Consider the following 21,347-nt stretch of genomic DNA (forward strand, 5'->3'; position numbering starts at 1 on the left):
TCTCTCCAATCATTGAGCTCACCGTTGAGGTGTCCAGCTAATGCCATTGCCAGTGTGAGACTGGGCTGCAAACATATTAAAAACTGTGGCAACCACACAATCAATAAAGTGATAAAATTAGCAAAAACATTTCATTGCCTGTTTGTTGGCTCTTTCGAGTCTTCTTTTGACATTTTTCCAGGCTCCGTCCTATTCAATTGAATAATACATTTCATTTTTTTAGATAGTTTCACACTTATTTGAAGAGAAATAGTCACTCCCTTTGTCATGTTTAATGTATCAGTGTGATGATGACAAGCTTAGGCTGCTCTGATGATGACGATCAGTCCAGCAGCACCCCCGCCCCTGAATTAACTATTGTGTATTAATGATGTTTATGTTTATACTTATTAAAACTTTTTATACCACCTTTTTCTATACACACAACAAACTAGTGAAAGGGAAAAAAAAGAACACCCTCAATTGATAGGAAAGAAAAATCAAGGACAGCCCAGCAAAGCCATGCAGGGAAGAAAGAGCACAATGATAACCCCGGCCAGGGCCCACCTCAATCCCCCAGCATCAAAAGCCTTTCCCAAAAAGAACATTTCAGAGTCAAAGTAACATAGTTATATAGTAAATGACAGCAGATAACGACCTGAATGGTCCATCCAGTCTGCCCAGCAAGGCAGCCAGAGTTGCCTCTGCTGATCTGGGCAGGTTACACCCCTCTTAAAGGTCATTTAAGTTTCGCTTTCATTCCATCCTCTTTCACTTTAGGGATCCTCTGTGTTTAACCCACACTTTTTTGAATTCTGTCACTGGTTTTAACCCCTCCACCCCCACCAGAAGGGCATTCCAGGCATCCACCACCCTCTCAATGAAAATGTATTTCCAGATATTACTCCTAAGTCTACCACCCTGCAACCTCAATTCATGTCCTCTAGGTTTACTACTTAAAGCTTCCAAACAGGTAGAAAAAGCCAGAAGGTGCATAAAAAGAGGGATGACCAGCAGGAGAAAGGAAGTGATAGTGCCGTTGTATAAGTCTCTGGTGAGGCCTCATTTGGAGTACTGCGTGCAGTTCTGGATACCGCACCTACGGAAAGATATAAACAGGATGGAGTCTGTCCAGAGGGCGGTTACGAAATTAGTAAGAGGTCTTGAATGCAAAAGTTATAGGAACAGGCTTATGAACCTCAACAAGTATATGCTGGGAGAGAGGAGACATGATAAAAACGTTTAAATATCTCAAGGGCATTTATGTACAGGAAGAGAGCCTTTTTCAAGTCAAGGAGAGTTCTGGAACGAGGGGGCATATGACAAAGATAAGAGGGAATAAGCTTAGAAGGAATTTAAGAAAGTATTATTTCACGGAAAGGGTGGTGGAAGCGTGGAATGGCCTCCCAGTGGAGGTTGTGGAGTCGAGGACTGTGTAAGAATTTAAGAAGGCGTGGGATAAGCACGGGGCTCGCTTAGGAAAAGGAAGAGTTAGGGGTTACAGAGGATGGGCAGACTGGATGAGTCATATGGCCTTTATCTGCCGTCATGCTTCTATGTTACTTCCCTTTCCTTGAAAAAGATATGTTTGTGTATTAATATCTTTCAAGTATTTAAACGTCTGTATCATATCCCCCCATCCCTCCAGTCTTCCCTCTAGTCTTCAAGTCTCTTCTCATTCATCTAGCCAAGACTAGGCAGTCATCAAGGGCAGCAGTTTCCCTCAAAGCAAAACACAAAGCCCAGACAGCCACACCAAGTCAAAGAACCATGATTGCCATGTTAGTCCACTTTAAAGAGAATATGGGGGGGGGGGGGGGGGGGGTGGAGGAGTTATCATTGCCATTAAGACAGGTTGTTTTACTGTTAACGTGGGTTATTAGTAACTAGGGAGAGAAGTTATCAATGTGGGCTATCATTACAATTTTATTTGACTTATTAATAATTAATCGCCTTTCGTTGCAGGGATGGCAAAGAGATGTACAAAACATCTTATGTTACTGTGAACCCCAGTTTGTTAGTAACTAGGCCTCATTGCATAAAATGAGACCGGTGCCAAAATAGCTGTATTGCTCCATGGTGTGACCTCACCTTGAGTATTGCGTTCAGTTCTGGTCGCCGTACCTCAAAAAGATATAGTGGAATAAGAAAAGGTTCAAAGAGAGGTCAAAGTGATAAAGTGGACAGAACTCCTCTCGTATGAGGAAAGGCTGAAGAGGTTAGGGTTCTTCAGCTCGGAAAAGAGACAGCTGAGGGGAGATACGACTGAGGTCTACAAAATCCTGAGCAGAACTGAATCGATTTTTTTTTTTTTTTTGCTTTTTCAAAAACTATGAAATTACATGGAAAGTCTTTTAAAACAAATAGGAGGGAATATTTGTTTTTCACTCAAAGAATAGTTAAGCTCCGGAACTTGTTGCCAGAGTATGTGGTATCGGTGGTTAGTGTATCTGGGTTTAAAAAAGGTTTGGACAAGTTCCTGGAGAAAAAGTCCAAAGTCTGTTATTGAGATAGACATAGGGGAAGCTACAGTATGGCTATTCTGATGATAAGTAGTAGTAGTCTTTGGGATTCCGGAATCTTTGCTATTCTTTGGGATTCTAGAATCGTTCTACTCTTTGTCGTTATCCCTTATTTGTCCTGTTTGTCTGTCCTAATTAGATTGTAAGCTCTGTCGAGCAGGGACTGTCTCTTCATGTTCAAGTGTACAGCACTGCATACGTCTAGTAGCGCTTTAGAAATGATAAGTAGTAGTAGTCTGTAGGATTCCGGAATCTTTGCTAGTGTTTGAGATTCTGTACGGAATCTTGCTATTCTTTGGGATTCTAGAATCTTGCTACTCTTTGGGATTCTAGTATCGTGCTACTCTTTGGGATTCCGGAATCTTGCTACTCTTTGTCCTTATCCCTTATTTGTCCTGTTTGTCTGTCCTAATTAGATTGTAAGCTCTGTCTAGCAGGGACTGTCTCTTCATGTTCAAGTGTACAGCGCTGCGTACGTCTAGTAGCGCTTTAGAAATGATAAGTAGTAGTAGTCTGTAGGATTCCAGAATCTTTGCTAGTGTTTGAGATTCTGTACGGAATCTTGCTATTCTTTGGGATTCTAGAATCTTGCTACTCTTTGGGATTCTGCACGGAATCTTGCTACTTTTTGGGATTCTGGAATCTTGGTACTCTTTGTCCTTATCCCTTATTTGTCCTGTTTGTCTGTCCTAATTAGATTGTAAGCTCTGTCGAGCAGGGACTGTCTCTTCATGTTCAAGTGTACAGCACTGCGTACGTCTAGAAGCGCTATAGAAATGATAAGTAGTAGTAGTCTGTAGGATTCCGGAATCTTTGCTAGTGTTTGAGATTCTGTACGGAATCTTGCTATTCTTTGGGATTCTAGAATCTTGCTACTCTTTGGGATTCTGCACGGAATCTTGCTACTCCTTGGGATTCCAGAATCTTGCTACTCTTTGTCCTTATCCCTTATTTGTCCTGTTTGTCTGTCCTAATTAGATTGTAAGCTCTGTCGAGCAGGGACGGTCTCTTCATGTTCAAATGTACAGCGCTGCGTACGTCTAGTAGCGCTTCAGAAATGATAAGTAGTAAGTAGTAGAATGTTTTAATCATAAAGTTTCACAGTGCAAGCAGCAGGTAGTTGCAGGTAGGAGGAGCTTTGACAAACATCATTCTGGGAAGTCAGAATGGAAAATGGGGGAGCTGGATAATTTTGTTTGCATTAATTGACGGCTGAAATACCTGTATTAACTTTCCAATCTTTATCTCTTTGCTTCTTTTTCTTATCAGCCAAGCTCTTCACTTGACAAGTTTTTGATTAATGCATCCTTTATTGATGGCTGATGTGGGACTGCAGGTTGACTCTGGAATCCTTTTGTTTTCTGCTCTGGGGAAGTTACTCTAATATTGACCATCAGGTAGCACTTAACACCCTGCTGTGTGTTCATTCTGATAACACTGGCTGGGTGGGTTACAGTGTGTGTGGAATGGGCGTATCTGGAATCCGGCGGTAGGGGGGGCCAGAGCCAGAGAGGGGGGGCACATTTTTGCCTCCCCCCCCCCTGCCGCCGCCTCTCTCCACCCCCTCCCCGCCGTCAACCCTCCCCCGCTGCTTACTTTTGCTGGCGGGGTCCGACCCGCAATCTCCATATTTCGGCTTCCTCCGTGGCCATGTGCTTCCAGGAAGTAACGCTGCAGCGCTGATTCGTTGAATCTAGTTCGGCGTCTGACGTCCCACACGTCAGACGCCGAACTAGATTCAACGAATCAGCGCTGCAGCGTTACTTCCTGGAAGCACATGGCCACGGAGGAAGCCGAAATATGGAGATTGCGGGTCGGACCCCGCCAGCAAAAGTAAGCAGCGGGGGAGGGTTGACGGCGGGGAGGGGGGCCAGGGCGAAATCTGCGGGGGCCCAGGCCCCTGTGGCCCCACGCAGATACGCCCCTGGTGTGGATAGAGAAGGAAGGCAGGTAAGGTTTAGCTGGGATGCCTGGAAATCCTACATAAGTATTGCCATACTGGGACAGACCAAAGGTCCATCAAGCCCAGCATCCTGTTTCCAGCAGTGGCCAATCCAGGTCCCAAGTACCTGGCACGATCCCCCCCCCCCCCCCCCAAAAAAAAGTACAAAACATTTTATGCTGCTTATCCCAGAAATAGTGGATTTTCCCCAAGTCCAATTTAATAACGGTCTATGGACTTTTCCTTGAGGAAGCCATCCAAACCTTTTTTTAAACTCCGCTAAGCTAACCGCCTTTACCACATTTTCTGACAACGAATTCCAGAGTTGAATTGCACGTTGCATGAAGAAAGATTTTCCCCGATTTGTTTTAAATTTACTACTTTGTAGCTTCATCGCATGCCCCCTAGTCCTAGTATTTTTGGAAAGCATAAACAGATGTTCCACGTCTACCCATAGGGGCAGTTCCGTCCGTCTATGTGTGAGAAGGGCACACAGAACCCGAGACCAGTTTAACCATTATGCAAACTAGGCAGCAGCTTATGACGGTAGTCTCTAGATGTAGCAAAGAGCAGCTGCAATCAAATCAAAACCATAGTTCCCCTCAGCCACCCAAACACAAAGACCCATTAGCGTGTCCTTTGTACTGTAGGGAGGGTGGGCAGTAGTCAAGCAGCTCATATACTCAGGTACACGGCTTTCAAGAAAAAGATCTAGGTGTCATTGTAGACAATACGTTGAAATCTTCTGCCCAGAGTGTGGTGGTGGACAAAAAAGCAAGCTAGGACTTATTAGGAAAGGGATAGTAAAGCCCCTAAAAAAGACATGACCATGTGGTAAGATTATTCTTAATGTGTGGCCATGCGGCGGAGGGGAGATGGCAGCGTCTGTTCACGCTTTCCAAAAATACTAGGACTAGGGGGCATGCGATGAAACTACAGTGTAGTAAATTTAAAACAAATCGGAGAAACCTTTTCTTCACCCAATGCATAATTAAACTCTGGAATTCGTTGCCGGAGAACGTGGTGAAGGCGGTTAGCTTAGCAGAGTTTAAAAAGGGGTTAGACGGTTTCCTAGAGGACAAGTCCATAAACCACTACTAAATGGACTTGGGAAAAATCCACAATTCCAGGAATAACATGTATAGAATGTTTGTGCGTTTGGGAAACTTGCCAGGTGCCCTTGGCCTGGATTGGCCGCTGTCATGGACAGGATGCTGGGCTCGATGGACCCTTGGTCTTTCCCAGTGTGGCATTACTTATGTACTTATGAGGGCTCCTGTGGTAACCCAGTGGGTTAGCGCCGCGCTAGAAATGACAGAATTATTATCCGTAGCACCAGAAATGGTGTGCACTTGAGGTAGAACTAAGACTGGGGGAACAGCAAGGCAACGCTAGGAAGCAGAGAAAAGATAATAAGAAGGTATGCAAGGAGATATGAGACAGGAGAGATAGGAAGGCATCCCAGAATGCAAGACTTCATAGGTTAAAGTTAAAATCTTGTGTTGGACGTGAAAAGAAACTGGAAGCCAATGATGTCACTCAAGAAGGGGAACATAAGAACATAAGCATTGCCATACAGGGACAGACTGAACGTCCATCAAGCCCAGAATCATGTTTCCAACAGAGGCCAATCCAGATCACAACTACCTGGCAAGATCCCAGAACAGTAGAACAGATTTTATGCTGCTTAGCCTAGAAATAAGCAGTGGATTTTCATGTCTATCTTAATAACGGTTTATGGACTTTTCTTTTAGGAACCTGTCCAAACCTTTTTTTAAACCCTGCTAAGCTAACTGCTTTTACCACATTCTCTGGCAATGAATTCCAGCTTTTAACTACACGCTGCATGAAGAAATATTTTCTCCGGTTTGTTTTAAATTTACTACTTAGTAGCTTCATTTTGTGCCCTCTGGTCCTAGTATTTTTAGAAAAGGTAAACGTCTACCTTTTTGATGCTGCTTTTAACTCCTAACCCTTATTCACTTGTTCAGAACCCTTATTTTATCATCCTCACTTTAATATTCCCTTATCTCTTGTTTGTCCTGTTTGTCCTAATTAGATTGTAAGCTCTGTCGAGCAGGGACTGTCTCTTCATCTTCAAATGTACAGCGCTGCATCGTCTAGTAGCGCTATAGAAATGATAAGTAGTAGTAGTAGTAGTAATAGTACCTGTTCCACTCCACTCAGTATAGACCTCTATCATATCTCCCCTCAGTCATCTCCTCTCCTAGAAGGGGAGAGACATAAGTACATAAGCATCGCCATGCTGGGAAAGACCAAGGGTCCATCGAGCCCAGCACCCTGGCACCGACAGCGGCCAAAAGAACAAGCAATTTGTCCCGCCCATCCTAGAAATACTGTATTATTCCCTCACCCATTCAATAACATTCTATGGCTTTTTCCAACGTGTAATTAAACTCTGGAATTCATTGCCGGAAAATGTGGTGAAGGCGGTTAGCTTAGCAGAGTTTAAAAAGGGGTTGGACGGTTTCCTAAAGGACAAGTCCATAAACAGCTACTAAACGGACTTGGAAAAATCCAAAATCCCAGGAATAACATGTATAAAATGTTTGTACGTTTGGGAAGCTTGCCAGGTGCCCTTGGCCTGGATTGGCCGCTGTCGTGGACAAGATGCTGGGCTCGATGGACCCTTGGTTTTTTTCCAGTATGGCATTACTTATGTACTTATGAAGCCGTCCAACCCTTTTTTGAAGTCCGCTAAGTTAACCGCCTTAACCACCTTTTCCGGGGGAGAATTCCAGACATGGACAAACTGATGCGCATGTGAAATCTCCCAATGACGTCCCTACCACTCATGGAACAGAACAGCAGATAAGGACTCTTAGACCCATCCACTTCCTTAATCTTAACTTCTGCGGCAATGTACTAGATTCCAGCTCATCTCTGCCAATGGGGATCCTCTGTGTTTACGTCCCACTCACCTGCATGCAGTTCCTCTGTGCTCACAGCCTCACTGTCTTCCAGCAACTTGTCAGGTCACTTCACCCCTGCAAAGGTTAGCACAAGGAGTTAAGTCTGATACAAGTAAAGCAGTTTCCAGAAAAGGAATAATGAGTAGAAACTGTACTTTTTTTAATGCTAAGATATGAAGTTAATTGTACATTGTGCAAAACTTGTTCAGCTGACAAATGGATAGGGCAGAGCCCATAACACATTCGACCGGGCAACGAGTGCCAAAGGTTGGCTTAAGAAACCTGTGAGGTGCCCATTGTATTAGAATCAACTACCCATTTGGAAACAGTGTGTGATGAATGTTTAAACAGCTGTGATTAGAAGGTTAGGAAACTCTCCTGGTGCATTGAGCTACTGGCTGGGAACACTGCCAGCAGGAAGAAATGTGTAAGTGACAGGGAGCAAATTTTCACTTATTTTGCTGAATCCCCCACATGTCACAGCCTTCACTGTGGGAGATTAAGCCTCCTGGTAGAACAGAAAAGCAATGAGGAAAAACCAGCTTCTCTGATTTATTACCTTCCAATTGTTGTTGAGATATTGTTCACTTAAAGCGGGGCAATACATTTTTGGGCAGCAGCTGGGGGAGGTGGAGTTGGGAAGGCGGTATGCCACGCTGCCAAGATACAATCTCCATTGTGTTGGTCCTACTTAAGAACAATGAAATCGAGGTGATGTTTCTATGTCTCTGTCTTATATTAGTCTTAATTTGATTTGCTTTCTCCCTTTAGTGTAGAGATATAATTCCCCTCTCATTGTTGAAAAACTGCACAGGAGACTTGAGGTTGTCCTGCTAAGGCCACAATTCAAAGCTGGCATTCGGTGTTTCTGGGTTTTTCATAAGTACATAAGCATCGCCATGCTGGGACAGACCAAGGGTCCATCGAGCCCAGCACCCTGTCACTGATAGCGGCCAAAGGAACAAGCAATTTGTCCCGCCCATCCTAGAAATACTGTATTCCTTCGTCCATTCAATAACATTCTATGGCTTTTTCCTCCAGGAAGCCGTCCAACCCTTTTTTGAAGTCCGCTACGCTAACCGCCTTAACCACCTTTTCCGGCAGCAAATTCCAGAGTTTAACTATGCGTTGAGTGAAGAAACATTTCCTCTGATTTGTTTTAAATTTACCACACTGCAGCTTCATCGCATGCCCCCTCATCCTAGTATTTTTGGAAAGCGTAAACAGACGCTCCACATCGACCCGTTCCATTCCACTCATTATCTTATAGACCTCTATCATATCTCCCCTCAGCCGCCTTTTCTCCAAGCTGAAGAGCCCCAGCCTCTTCAGCCTATCCTGATAGGGAAGCCGTCCCATCCTCTGTATCATCTTTGTCGCCCTTCTCTGCACCTTTTCCAATTCCACTATACGTCTTATTTGAGGTGCGGCAACCAGAATTGAACACGGTAAACACATTTTATGACTGAATTTCTATTTTCATTGATATTTTGGCTGCTTCCTTGTGCTTTGGAAGCGATGCTTATTTTTTGGTTTATAGTTCCCTTCAACCAGGGCTGAATGAGCTACGTTGGTGATTGACTTGGAGGATCTTTTACTAAGGCCCGCTCACGTTTTTGGCGCATGCTAAAATTGCGGGCACGCTAAATGTTAGATACGCCAATGCATTCCTATGGGTGTCTCTACCATTTAGCGCACCCAAAATGTTAGCGCGCTGAAAACGTGAGCGCGCCTTACTAAAAGAAGCCCATGATTTGATATGGGTCAAAGTCGGAAATCAATAGAAGAAGCGCATGTAAGGAGAGGTTTTGTTTCCTGATCAATCTGGGTGAGATGTTCAGTTCCCTAATGCTGGCCACAGTCAGGTACCCTGTTTCTGCTCTGAAAGACCCTCACACAGCTCTCTTATTTTGTAAGACTTTTATACCATTCTGTAGATACAGGGAGGAGGGGATATTTGGTAAATAGGTATCAGGCAAGTTCCCACTCAGAGAGTTCCCACCCATCAATTACCCCCCCCCCTCCCCCGAGGCAATTCCCACCTAGGACAATTCCCACTTAAGGGGGACAATTCCCACCAAAGACGTGGTTAGTATTTTGCATGGTTGTGTATTACCAATTTTTAAACAAATATTTTGCAGAGGGGGGTGTCATGAGCGGTGAGCTGGGTAGCATATTATGATTAGCCCGTGCCACCTGCGTAGCGCAGAGTCTATTGCCAATATAAAATTCAGCCCGGTGCCTAACTTAGGTACCCTGTTTTAAAATGACCCTCATATTGCCCGGGCTGTCTTCAGAGCAGAGGCGGTTTTGACGGTCCCTCACGACTTGCACTTTCCTACCCCAGGAATAAGCCTGAAGTGCAACTATGACGTAAATGCATTATCCATCTTAATTTGTATAGTTACAAAACTGAGACACACGCGATTGTTCTGTGGGTTATTCAATTCACGCTTGATTAACTATTGTAACAAATAACCAGGAAATTCTCAACATATTTTTATTCAAGTCTAACACAAGTGGCTGATGGCATGCCAGCGTTCAGGCCACTGAAATTACAACTGACTGATTGTACAGTTAAAAAGCTCTCCAAAGTTAATATTTGTGCATCTGTTTTTATGTTTTAAATAATGTTTGGAGTGAATTTAGAGCTGATGAAAGTGCTGGACTGGCACACATGGAGCCTCTCCCCAAAACAGGTACAGCATAGGGAACAGCAACAGGTTACTCGCTCCCCATGCCCCCACCCCAGAAACACACTATCATGACAACGGGCTTCAACCCTAATGTGGAGGAACCCATCTCTAGGGATAAGAAGCGCCAACGCTTAGAAGGGGGAGCAGTGGCGTAGCCAAGGGTGGGTCTGGGTGGGCCCAGGCCCACCCAGTAGCAGCACACCTATGATGTGGCTGGCAGGCATTCCCAAGCCCCACCAGCTGAAAACTCCCAACAGCTGTCCCTCCTGCGTACCTGTAAACAGCAGATCTTTGCCTGCAGCGAGCAGCGACTGATACATACTGCTCGCACCGGCCCCACAGCCTTCTCTCTGATGTATTCCCGCCCTTGTGGAAACAGGAAGTTGCATCAGGGAAAGCTGTGGGGGCCAACATGAGTGAGCGGTGTGTATTAGTTGTTTCTCGCTGCCAGTGAAAATCTTCTATTTAAAAGGTATGCGGGGGAGGGGGGATGTTTGAGAGACCATATGGCATGCAGGCGAGAGAGAGAGACCAAATCACTTGTGGGACAGGGCAGAGTTCTTCTGCCCACCCATCTTGGGCCCAGGCCCACCCAAAATTGGGTGTCTGGCTACGCCCCCGAGGGGGAGACCCGGAGACCCGCTCCTTTCTGCGATGTTTGTAAAGATCACAGTTACTCCATGAGAGAGAAAGGGACAGCAGTGTCCTGGGCACCCTAGTTAAGGCAAGAGACAGCAGTGCCCGGGTTGCAAAAGCTGGGTCCACTGTGGAAGCTGCTTCTTCTCCAGTCCACGGTGGGTAAGATGATGACTATAGACTTCACATGATGGGCAGACAGGATATGGTGGTGGAGTAATCAGTAAATTTCACAGACGCTTACTGAGCAAACTACTGGCAGGCGCATGGAGCAGAAAAACGCGAGGCGCTTACCACACTGTAAAGAGAAAAAGAAAGCGTAAACAAAAACAAAGCTTCTTGACAGGCAGAATGCAGCAGCAGGGTGACATCTAGTGGCCTACTGAAGAGATGCATGTAATAACAGTAACAGACTGCAGATAATTTATTTATTTATTTATTTACTAGTAAAAAAGGCCCGTTTCTGACACAAATGAAACGGCGCTAGCAAGGTTTTCCTCAGAGTGTGTATGTTTGAGAGAGTGTGTGTGAGAGTGACTGTGTGTGAGAGAGAGAGAGAGAGAGAGTGAATGTGCGAGTGTGTGTGTGTGGCAGAGAGAGAGTGAGACTGGGTGCGAGTGTGTCTGTGAGAGAGAGAGAGTGTGTGTGTGAGCATGAGAGTGTGTGCCAGGGCCCCCCCCCCCTCCTGCATTATGCTCTTTCTCCCCTGCATTCATCCATATGCAGGCAACGTCCTCTGTGCCCTGCCCCCTCCATCCATCCATGTGCAGCATCTCTCCCCTGCCCCATCCACCTCCCTCCGAGTTCCAGGCCCCCCTCCCTCCCTCTCCCCTCCGAGTTCCAGTGTCCCCCTCCCTCTCTCCCATTTCCAGGGTCCCCCCTCCCTCTGTCCCTCCGTTCCTCCCTCCCAGTTCCAGGGTCCCAGAGGGAGGAGGGACGGAGAACGTTGGAGGAGTGACGTCAGCAGGTGGTTACGATCCCAGTGAGACACATTGGAATGTTGGAGGAGAACGTTGGAGGGGTGATGTCAGCAGGTGGTTACGATCCCAGTGACACACATTGGAACGTTGGAGGAGAACGTTGGAGGGGTGATGTCAGCAGGTGGTTACGATCCCAGTGAGACACATTGGAATGTTGGAGGAGCAAATTATTATATTAGATTTATTATTACATTTGTACCCCACGCTTTCCCGCTCATAGCAGGTTCAATGCGGCTCACATAGTAATAGGGATTACAGAGTATTGATAGAGAAAATATAAGTATAGCAGAATAATAAAAGAGGGTACTGGGATAAGCAGTATAAAATGTTTTTTTACATTTTGGGGATCTTGCCGGGTATTTGTGACCTGGATTGGCCACTGTTGGAAACAGGATGTTGGGCTCGATGGACCTTTGATCTTTCCCAGGATGGCAATACTTATGTACTATATGTGCTTATGTAGGTGGAGATGGGCAAGGGAGAAGGGAGTAGGAGAAGCAAGGGGTAGGTGAGCATAGGAGAAGGGTAGTGGAGGTGGGAGGGGGGATGGTACATGGGATACATATAAGGGAATTTAGTGGGAGATGTAGTTTGGGTTATTGTCGTTGTCTCCTGGATATTTGTTGAGTATATGGGTTCATGAGATTAGTGTGGGTCAGTTGGGTAGGCTTGCTTGAACAGATGGGTTTTTAGTGATTTCCGAAAGGATAGATAGTTACTGATTGGTCGGATGGGTCTGGGTAGGGCATTCTAGAGTTGGCTGCCTAAGAAGGAGAAGTTGGATCCATACTAGGTTTTGTACTTAAGTCCTTTGCAATTGGGATAGTGCAGATTGAGGTAAGTTCGCAAAGTTTCAGACATGTTTCTGGTAGGAAGGTCAATCAGATTGATCATGTAGCCCGGAGATTCACCATGGATAATCTTGTGGATCAGTGTGAGGACCTTGAAATTGATTTGTTCTCTGATAGGGAGCCAATGAAGTCTTTCACGAAGGGGTGTTGCACTTTCAGATCGTGATTTGGACCAGCATTGGTCCATCTAGTCTGTTCAATAAGGTGGCACTGAATCCTTTTTAGGGAAATTTATGGTTTACTAGTAAAACATGCCCGTTTCAGGCGCAAATGAAACGGGCGCTAGCAAGGTTTTCCTCCCGAACCCCCCCTCCCTGCTCACCCCTTCGGCGTTGTGAAGGCACTGACCGCCATTGTTGCGGACCTCGTCAACGCACACCAACGCCACCTTCAATGTGCTAAGTCGTTGGTTGTGAAGCCACTGACGCCATTGCTCCGCCCTCGACGTCATCACGTTTGACGCGAGGGCGGGGCCCCAACACAGTTATTTCGGTGGCTTCACCACCACGAACCCTTCGAACCGGAAGGAAGTGCCCGGAGGAACTGACAGTGACGTCAGTATCCTCAGAACGTTGAGGGTGAGTTTTATTATATAGGATAAGTACCGCATTGATATTGGTATTGATATACCACTGACACTGGCAAAAACATATTGCAGCAGTTTACAAATAAAATCATCAAAATCAACAGGAAAAGAACACCATGAAATCAGATAGGGAAGATCAATCACACAAGTATACTAAGATTTGCAAAACCATGTGTAAACAGGCGCTGGGTTATAACGATCGCTACCATAAATAAGAACAACCACTGAATTGGAAAAAATTGGCAATCATTTAGTGACTGTTCAGCCGAAATGGATTGTGGGAGATCATTCCAAGTTTGGGGGGCCACAAAGTAAAAGGCAGAGTTACGCGTTACCTCATAGTGAGCTTGTTTTGGGTCTGGCAGTACTGTTCGATGAGCATCCAGCGACCTAAGGGAATACGTTGGTGTGTAAGGAATAATGAAGGCAGATAAGTGCAGAGGCATAAAAGTTTCTATAGAATACGATATTACACTGGTAACCAAGGTAGTTTTTAGAACAGAGGAGACAAATTTATCAAATTTGCAGGCTCAGCATCGAAGCATTGCCACTGCATTCTGCAAGGTCAGAAGGCACTTGAGATTATATTGTGATATGCCAGCACAGATGGAGTTGCAATAATCTAAACGACTAATTAGGTAGGCACAGGTCAGAGTGTGAAAAGCGGAAAAATCTACAAGGTTCCAAAGATAACGTAGCTTCTTTAAAGCAAAGAAACCTTAGATTTTGTGTGGATTACAGTTTATTTATTTAGACTTTGCTCACACCTTTTTCAGTAGCGGCACAAGGTGAGTTACATTCAGGTACACTGGGTATTTCCCTATTGCTGGAGAGCCACAATCTTGTTTTGTACCTAAGGCCAGTGGCATAGCCAGACCTTGCGTGGGAGGGGGCTAGAGCCCGAGGTGGGGGGCACATTTTGGTCTGCCGCTGCCCCCCACTGCCTTGCCGCTCCTCCGCCACCTCACTGCTCCCCCTGCTGCCCTGCCGCACCACAGCAGCAAATACCTTGGCTGGCAGGGATCCCCAACCCCCGCCAGTTGAAGCCTTGTCCAGCCCCAGTCTCCAGCTCCGCCGCATTCCCTGCCCTGCTTTCTCTTCCTCCCGACATCTTGCACGGTCCTTGAAACTGAGCATGCCTCTGAAAATGACTGGCTAACCCTGAACAGGTCATTTAACCAGACAGAGCCACTTCCGGAGTGGAGGAGTGGCCTAGCGGTTATAGCATCAGCCTTAATATCCAGAGGTGGCCAGTTCAAATCCCACCGCTGCTCCTTGTGATCTTGAGCAAGTCACTTAACCCTCTGTCACCTCAGGTACAAAATTAGATTGTGAGCCCTCCTGGGACAGAGAAATATCCAGATTACCTGAATGTAACTCACCTTGAGCTACTACTGAAAAAGGTGTGAACAAAATTAAATTAAACATGCTCTGAATAGCAACCCATAATTTGTTACAGTAATGAAAGATAGTAAAATAATACTGCATAAACCATTCTCAACATTTCAAAAACAGGAGCGGATTCTGCATCAGTGGCACTGATTTACCAAGGGTGCACACTGCACTGAGAACTGCTGATTTTCTGAAGGAAAAGTCCCTGAGTCTGATATCTCAGTTTTTTCTTACCAGAGCACCTGCGCTCACACATTCCAAGGATCTGGAATGTATTGTTATATCAAAACCCATTAAAAAGAAAAACCTCTAAGTAAACCTGTCTGATTCCTTTCAGAAGAGTAAGCAGAACACACTGTATTTTCCAGAGAGCAAATCAATCATTAATTCTAACAAAACCCCTAAATAGCAGAATGATTGCATTGCCAAACCCTCAGGAGACAAGGCCAGAAGGAAAATCTTTAATTAGGTAGATAGAAATGGAATATAGCCAGTGGCCTTATGTCTAACAAGACTTGACCAGGTGTGTCCTTCTTTGGCAGGGTGAACTTCAGCGGCCTCTGGTGGTAGCAGGTCAGAACTGCAGCTGTGACGGTTAACAAAAGGCTATAAGAACCTGACATCTTTTCTCAGGGGACTTGTGTTAATCCATCAATTTGTCAAATATTTACAAAAGAAAATATTTCTGTATAGCAGTGCTGGCACACAGCACACTTGTATGAAGCAACGACAGAACTGTCAGAGCAGTCATACTGTGAACAATTAACAGTTTGGCGGGTAATACGCAGAATCACTTATGTAACCAGCCCTTCATGCTAACAGCAAAGTGTTTCTTTTTTTTTAATGTCTTGCCACAGACAAAACATCAAGTTTAGCTGTATAAGCTACAGTTATGTGTTTAAATTGGGATGGGATTTGGGATAGGCTAGAGGTGGGACCAGAAGTTGAATAGCCATATGATACGTCACCCAGGTTTCACTACAGCCTTTACAGGTGAAGGTGAAATTTCCCATTTATGTCTTTCTGGGAGTGGGACTCCCCTGAAGCAGCAGAGGGGGGCTGAAGACGTCAAGATTATTCAAGCTGGATCCCCAATTGGGATGTGCTCGGGGAAGAGAGTTAGGTGGTACCTTGGGTTATTTAAGACAGTTGCCTAGGGCATCAGCATTCAGGGGTAGTAGTGTGGCAGGAGAGTATCCTCTCCCCTTTTCCTTTCCCTAGTCCCAGGTCCAGCATCTTCTCCCCCCTTCCCCTCTCTACCCTTGCTGAGTACAACATCTCCCCTTCTCTGTCCTACCAACCCATGCTGGGTCCAGTATCTCTCCTTCTCCTTCCTATCCCTGCCAGGTCCAGCATTTTCCATTTCCATTTACTTAGTCTTAATCCCACATTAGCCAAGTCAAGTTCCAGGTCTATGTGTGTAACAGAATCAGTTAACGTGGTTTACATGATAATAACGAACAGCAACCTACAGGTTGACAGCGTAATGCAGGACTTACTATGATAACGAATCAATTCGAGAACTATAATCATCTGGGTTACAGAGTAACACGGGACCTACTATGACAATGAATCTATTGTGTTACAGTTGCATTGTAACAAGAGAGGCTACAATCAACAGGATAGCAGCAAAAATAAGAGCTACAGCAATCAAGAGTCCATGGTGTAATAGAGATCATACTGAACAATATTGTAACTGTGTGTTATTATGGACAGCGAGATTCATGATCTGGCAAACAGAGAGATGGCATTGTTGAGTCGGTTGCTGGGAACTGTGGTTGGGTTGTATGTTCGATCTTCAGAGGCTTATCTTGTATCAATGAAAGGTTTGTGAAGAGGTATGATTTTAGCATTTTATAAAATGTACATTCCCCCTTCCCCTCCTTATCCCATCCAGGTTCAGCATCTCCCCCTCCCCTTCCACTCCTTATCCTCTCCCAGATCCAGTATCTCCCCCTTCCCCTTCCCTTCTCCATGCTGCCACTGTCAACCTACCTCTTCCAGGGCCTCTACAAAAGTACTCTGTGTGAGCACAGGGTCTTCCAGTAGACCCACGTTCAAGAACTGTCGCGTCCCATCCTTTCCCAGACAGGGTGAGACAAGAGTGCTTGAGCATGGACCTCCACTGGAAGGCCCCGTGCTGGTGCAGAGTACTTTTAAAGAGGCATCAGAAGAGGTAGGGTGACAGTGGTAGCATGGGGAAGGGAAAGGGGAGAAGATGCTGGACCTGGGACCAGGGGAAGGAATGTGACATGAGACACTGGACCTGAGGAGGGAGGATAAGTAGGAAAAGGGGAGATGTGGGTTGGTAGGAAAGAGAATGGGAGATGCTTGACTTGGCAGGGGTAGAGAGGGAAAGGGAGATGCTGGCCACCTGGGGTGGGTAAGAAGGGAAAGCTAGCTATCTGGGGGGGGGGGGGGGGATGAAAGGGGAAGGAGATATATTGGACATTAGGGGAGTGAGAATGGAAGATGATGAGCATAAAAGGAGTGAGAATGCTGGTCAGATAATGAGTCCCCTCTAAAACCTAAACCAGCAGGAGGAAAAAAAGGTCGTGGAAGTATGATGCCTTCCTGGAGCAGCCCGAGTAAAGAGACTTCAATCTGCCCCAACTACTTGGGCAGAGCATGTGGAGACCTAGGAGAGACAGGAGGTCTACAGCGGTAGTATGAAGGAAGGTCTGAGGAATGCTCCCTTGTCCATTGCGACCTCGACCATGGAACACACCAATGTATCTATGAAATGATTCCAGTGATCAGGACCATGCGAGACTGACTCAAGCCACTGAAACTGGTTACAGTTCTGCAATGACTGGATACACGGACTTCATGTCCGGTGATGAAGGGTCAACGAGTAACCACTTGAGATAAAAGACAACAGGATCAAGACCATCGAGTGGGGGGTTGCAGCAGAAATTTTGCATTTTGTGTTGTTTCCCGTGTTGCTTACAGAGATGTTCATTTTGTTCAGGGTTTTCTGGGCATTTTTTGCACTCTTTTGGAAAGTGTATCATGCTTTGCAAATAGCGCATGGTCATTTGGAAGAGTGCTCACTAATCACTGCAAAGGAAAAACAAAACAAAATGAGGCTGAAGGGGGGCAGACTCAAGAAAAATGTCAGGAAGTATTTTTCACAGAGTGGTGGATGCTTGGAATGCCCTCCTACGGGAGGTGGTGGAGATGAAAACAGTAACGGAATTCAAAAATGCGTGGGATAAACATAAAGGAATCCTGTTCAGAAGAATGGGATCCACAGAAGCTTAGTCGAGATTGGGTGGCGGAGCCAGTGGTGGGAGGCAGGGCTAGTGGTTGGGAGGCGGGGCTAGTGCTGGGCAGACTTCTACAGTCTGTGCCCTGAAAATGGCAGATACAAATCAAGGGCAGGTATACACATAAAGTAGCACATATGAGTTTATCTTGTTGGGCAGACTGGATGGGCCGTACAGGTCTTACTCTGCCGTGATCTACTAAGTTACTATGTTACTATGACAGAGATTTTTAAACTTAATGTCTTATGTGGAAACTGGGGTGAGTGACTATGACAGAGATTGTTAAAGAAATTCTATGGAAACAATTTTTTTCTGAGGTTTTTCAGAAAGTCATCCTCTGCGTCAGGACAAACTGAGAACCTTCACGCAGTGTGGAAAGTGGAAAGAAACATTAAGGATACATGAGGTCCCCACCTGTCATAGAAGTGGAACTTTGTAAGTGCTACCAGAAGGAGTGACAGTTTTCAAGCCACGCCCTGAATGGTAGACCCCTATGGTTGAGAAGGAAAAAGAAAAACATAGTAACATAGTAACATAGTAGATGACGGCAGAAAAAGACCTGCACGGTCCATCTAGTCTGCCCACGATAAACTCATACTGTATGTGTATACCTTACCTTGATTTGTACCTGTCTTTTTCAGGCACAGACCATATAAATCTGTGCAGCAGTATTTCCCGCCTCCCATCACCGGCTCCGGCACAGACCCCGTATAAAAATCTGCCCTCCCCCATCCTAGCCTCTCAACCACCAACCCCTCTTCCCCCAGCCACCCAATCTCAGCTAAGCTTCTGTGAATCCATTCCACCAAGTGAGACTTTTTCTTTCCTTTTCTTTGTTGAATGTTGAACATCTTTATCTGCCGTCATTTATTATGTTACTATCAGGCTTATTTTCGAAAGTGATCGCCGGCCATCTTCCGACATAAATCGGGAGATGGCCAGCGATCTCTCAAAAGCGGCAAAAGCGGTATAATCGAAAGTGGCTTTTTTGACACCGTCGCCGTACTGGCGAAAGTTCAAGAGTGCGTATCGGCGGCATAGCGAAGGCGGGACATGGGCGGGCATGGGCGTGGCTACCAGATGGCCGGCTTTCGCGGATAATGGAAAAAAAAAGTGGCGTCAATCAGTATTTCGCTGAGTTTACTTGGTCCTTTTATTTTCACAACCAAGCTTCAAAAGGTGCCCCAACTGACCAGATGACCACCAGAGGGAATGGGGGATCACCTCCCAGTAGCCCCCTAGTGGTCATCAACCCCCTCCCACACTAAAAAAATAAAATAAAAAACTTTTTTTTACCAGCCTGTATGCCAGCCTCAAATGCCATACCCAGCTCCCTGATAGCAGTATGCAAGTCCCTGGAGCAGTTTTTAATGGGTGCAGTGCACTTCAGGCAGGCAGACTCAGGCCAACCCCCCCTCCCCCACCTGTTACACTTGTGGTGGTAAGTGTTGAGCCCTCCAACCCCCCCTCCCAAAACCCACTGTACCCACATGTCGGTGCCCCCCTTCACCCATAAGGACTATGGTAATGGTGTAGAGTTGTGGGGAATGAGTTTGGGGGGGCAGGATTTGGGGGGCTCAGCACCCAAGGTAAGGGAGCTAGGCACCTAGGAGCTATTTGCGTATTTTTTAAACATTTTAGAAGTGCTCCCTAGGGTGCCCAGTTGGTGTCCTGGCATATGAGGGGGACCAGTGCATTATAAATGCTGGCTCCTCCCACGACCAAATGCCTTGGATTTGGTCGCCGGGTTGGAGATCGCCGGTATTTTTTTCATTATCGCTGAAAAAACAAACCCGGCGATCGCAACCCAGTGAACTCTGGCATTTGGCTGGGCTAAACCGTATTATCGAAAAAAAAAAGATAGCCGGCCATTTTTTTCGATAATTCTGTTCCAGCCAGCTGTTGCGCCGCCGTCGCCAAAATAGATCGCCAGTGACATTCAATTATGCCCCTCTATGTCTGTTTGCGTCTCATTTGCATCAGGTATGCTGGGTTTGCTCCAAGGGAACAGCCAGGTAGATGATGGCAGCATCTAAGAAAAAGGATGGACACATTGGTTTGCATGGAGGGTGCAGAGCAATGCCTGGTTTCCTTCTGTGTTTGTTTTAATGTTATCATCTACAGTGAAGAAAATGAAGTTATTCTTTTGGCTGAGTGAACCTGCCTGAGAGTTAGATAATAATGCCAGCCGAGTATTGGTAAATACCAGTCTAGAGAGAATCCACGTACAGTGGTGGAAATAAGTATTTGATCCCTTGCTGATTTTGTAAGTTTGCCCACTGACAAAGACATGAGCAGCCCATAATTGAAGAGTAGGTTATTGGTAACAGTGAGAGCTAGCACATCACAAATTAAATCCGGAAAATCACATTGTGGAAAGTATATGAATTTATTTGCATTCTGCAGAGGGAAATAAGTATTTAATCCCTCTGGCAAACAAGACCTAATACTTGGTGGCAAAAACCTTGTTGGCAAGCACAGCGGTCAGACGTCTTCTGTAGTTGATGATGAGGTTTGCACACATGTCAGGAGGAATTTTGGTCCACTCCTCTTTGCAGATCATCTCTAAATCATTAAGAGTTCTGGGCTGTCGCTTGGCAACTCGCAGCTTCAGCTCCCTCCATAAGTTTTCAATGGGATTAGGTCTGGTGACTGGCTAGGCCACTCCATGACCCTAATGTGCTTCTTCCTGAGCCACTCCTTTGTTGCCTTGGCTGTATGTTTTGGGTCATTGTCGTGCTGGAAGACCCAGCCACGACCCATTTTTAAGGCCCTGGCGGAGGGAAGGAGGTTGTCACTCAGAATTGTACGGTACATGGCCCCATCCATTCTCCCATTGATGCGGTGAAGTAGTCCTGTGCCCTTAGCAGAGAAACACCCCCAAAACATAACATTTCCACCTCCATGCTTGACAGTGGGGACGGTGTTCTTTGGGTCATAGGCAGCATTTCTCTTCCTCCAAACACGGCGAGTTGAGTTCATGCCAAAGAGCTCAATTTTTGTCTCATCTGACCACAGCACCTTCTCCCAATCACTCTCGGCATCATCCAGGTGTTCACTGGCAAACTTCAGACGGGCCGTCACATGTGCCTTCTGGAGCAGGGGGACCTTGCGGGCACTGCAGGATTGCAATCCGTTATGTCGTAATGTGTTACCAATGGTTTTCGTGGTGACAGTGGTCCCAGCTGCCTTGAGATCATTGACAAGTTCCCCCCTTGTAGTTGTAGGCTGATTTCTAACCTTCCTCATGATCAAGGATACCCCACGAGGTGAGATTTGCGTGGAGCCCCAGGATCTTTGTCGATTGACAGTCATTTTGTACTTCTTCCATTTTCTTACTATGGCACCAACAGTTGTCTCCTTCTCACCCAGCGTCTTACTGATGGTTTTGTAGCCCATTCCACCTTGTGCAGGTGTATGATCTTGTTCCTGACATCCTTAGACAGCTCCTTGCTCTTGGCCATTTTGTAGAGGTTAGAGTCTGACTGATTCACTGAGTCTGTGGACAGGTGTCTTTCATACAGGTGACCATTGCCGACAGCTGTCTGTCATGCAGGGTAA

This window comes from Microcaecilia unicolor, chromosome 10, assembly GCF_901765095.1.
Source record: "Microcaecilia unicolor chromosome 10, aMicUni1.1, whole genome shotgun sequence".
NCBI lineage: Eukaryota > Metazoa > Chordata > Amphibia > Gymnophiona > Siphonopidae > Microcaecilia > Microcaecilia unicolor.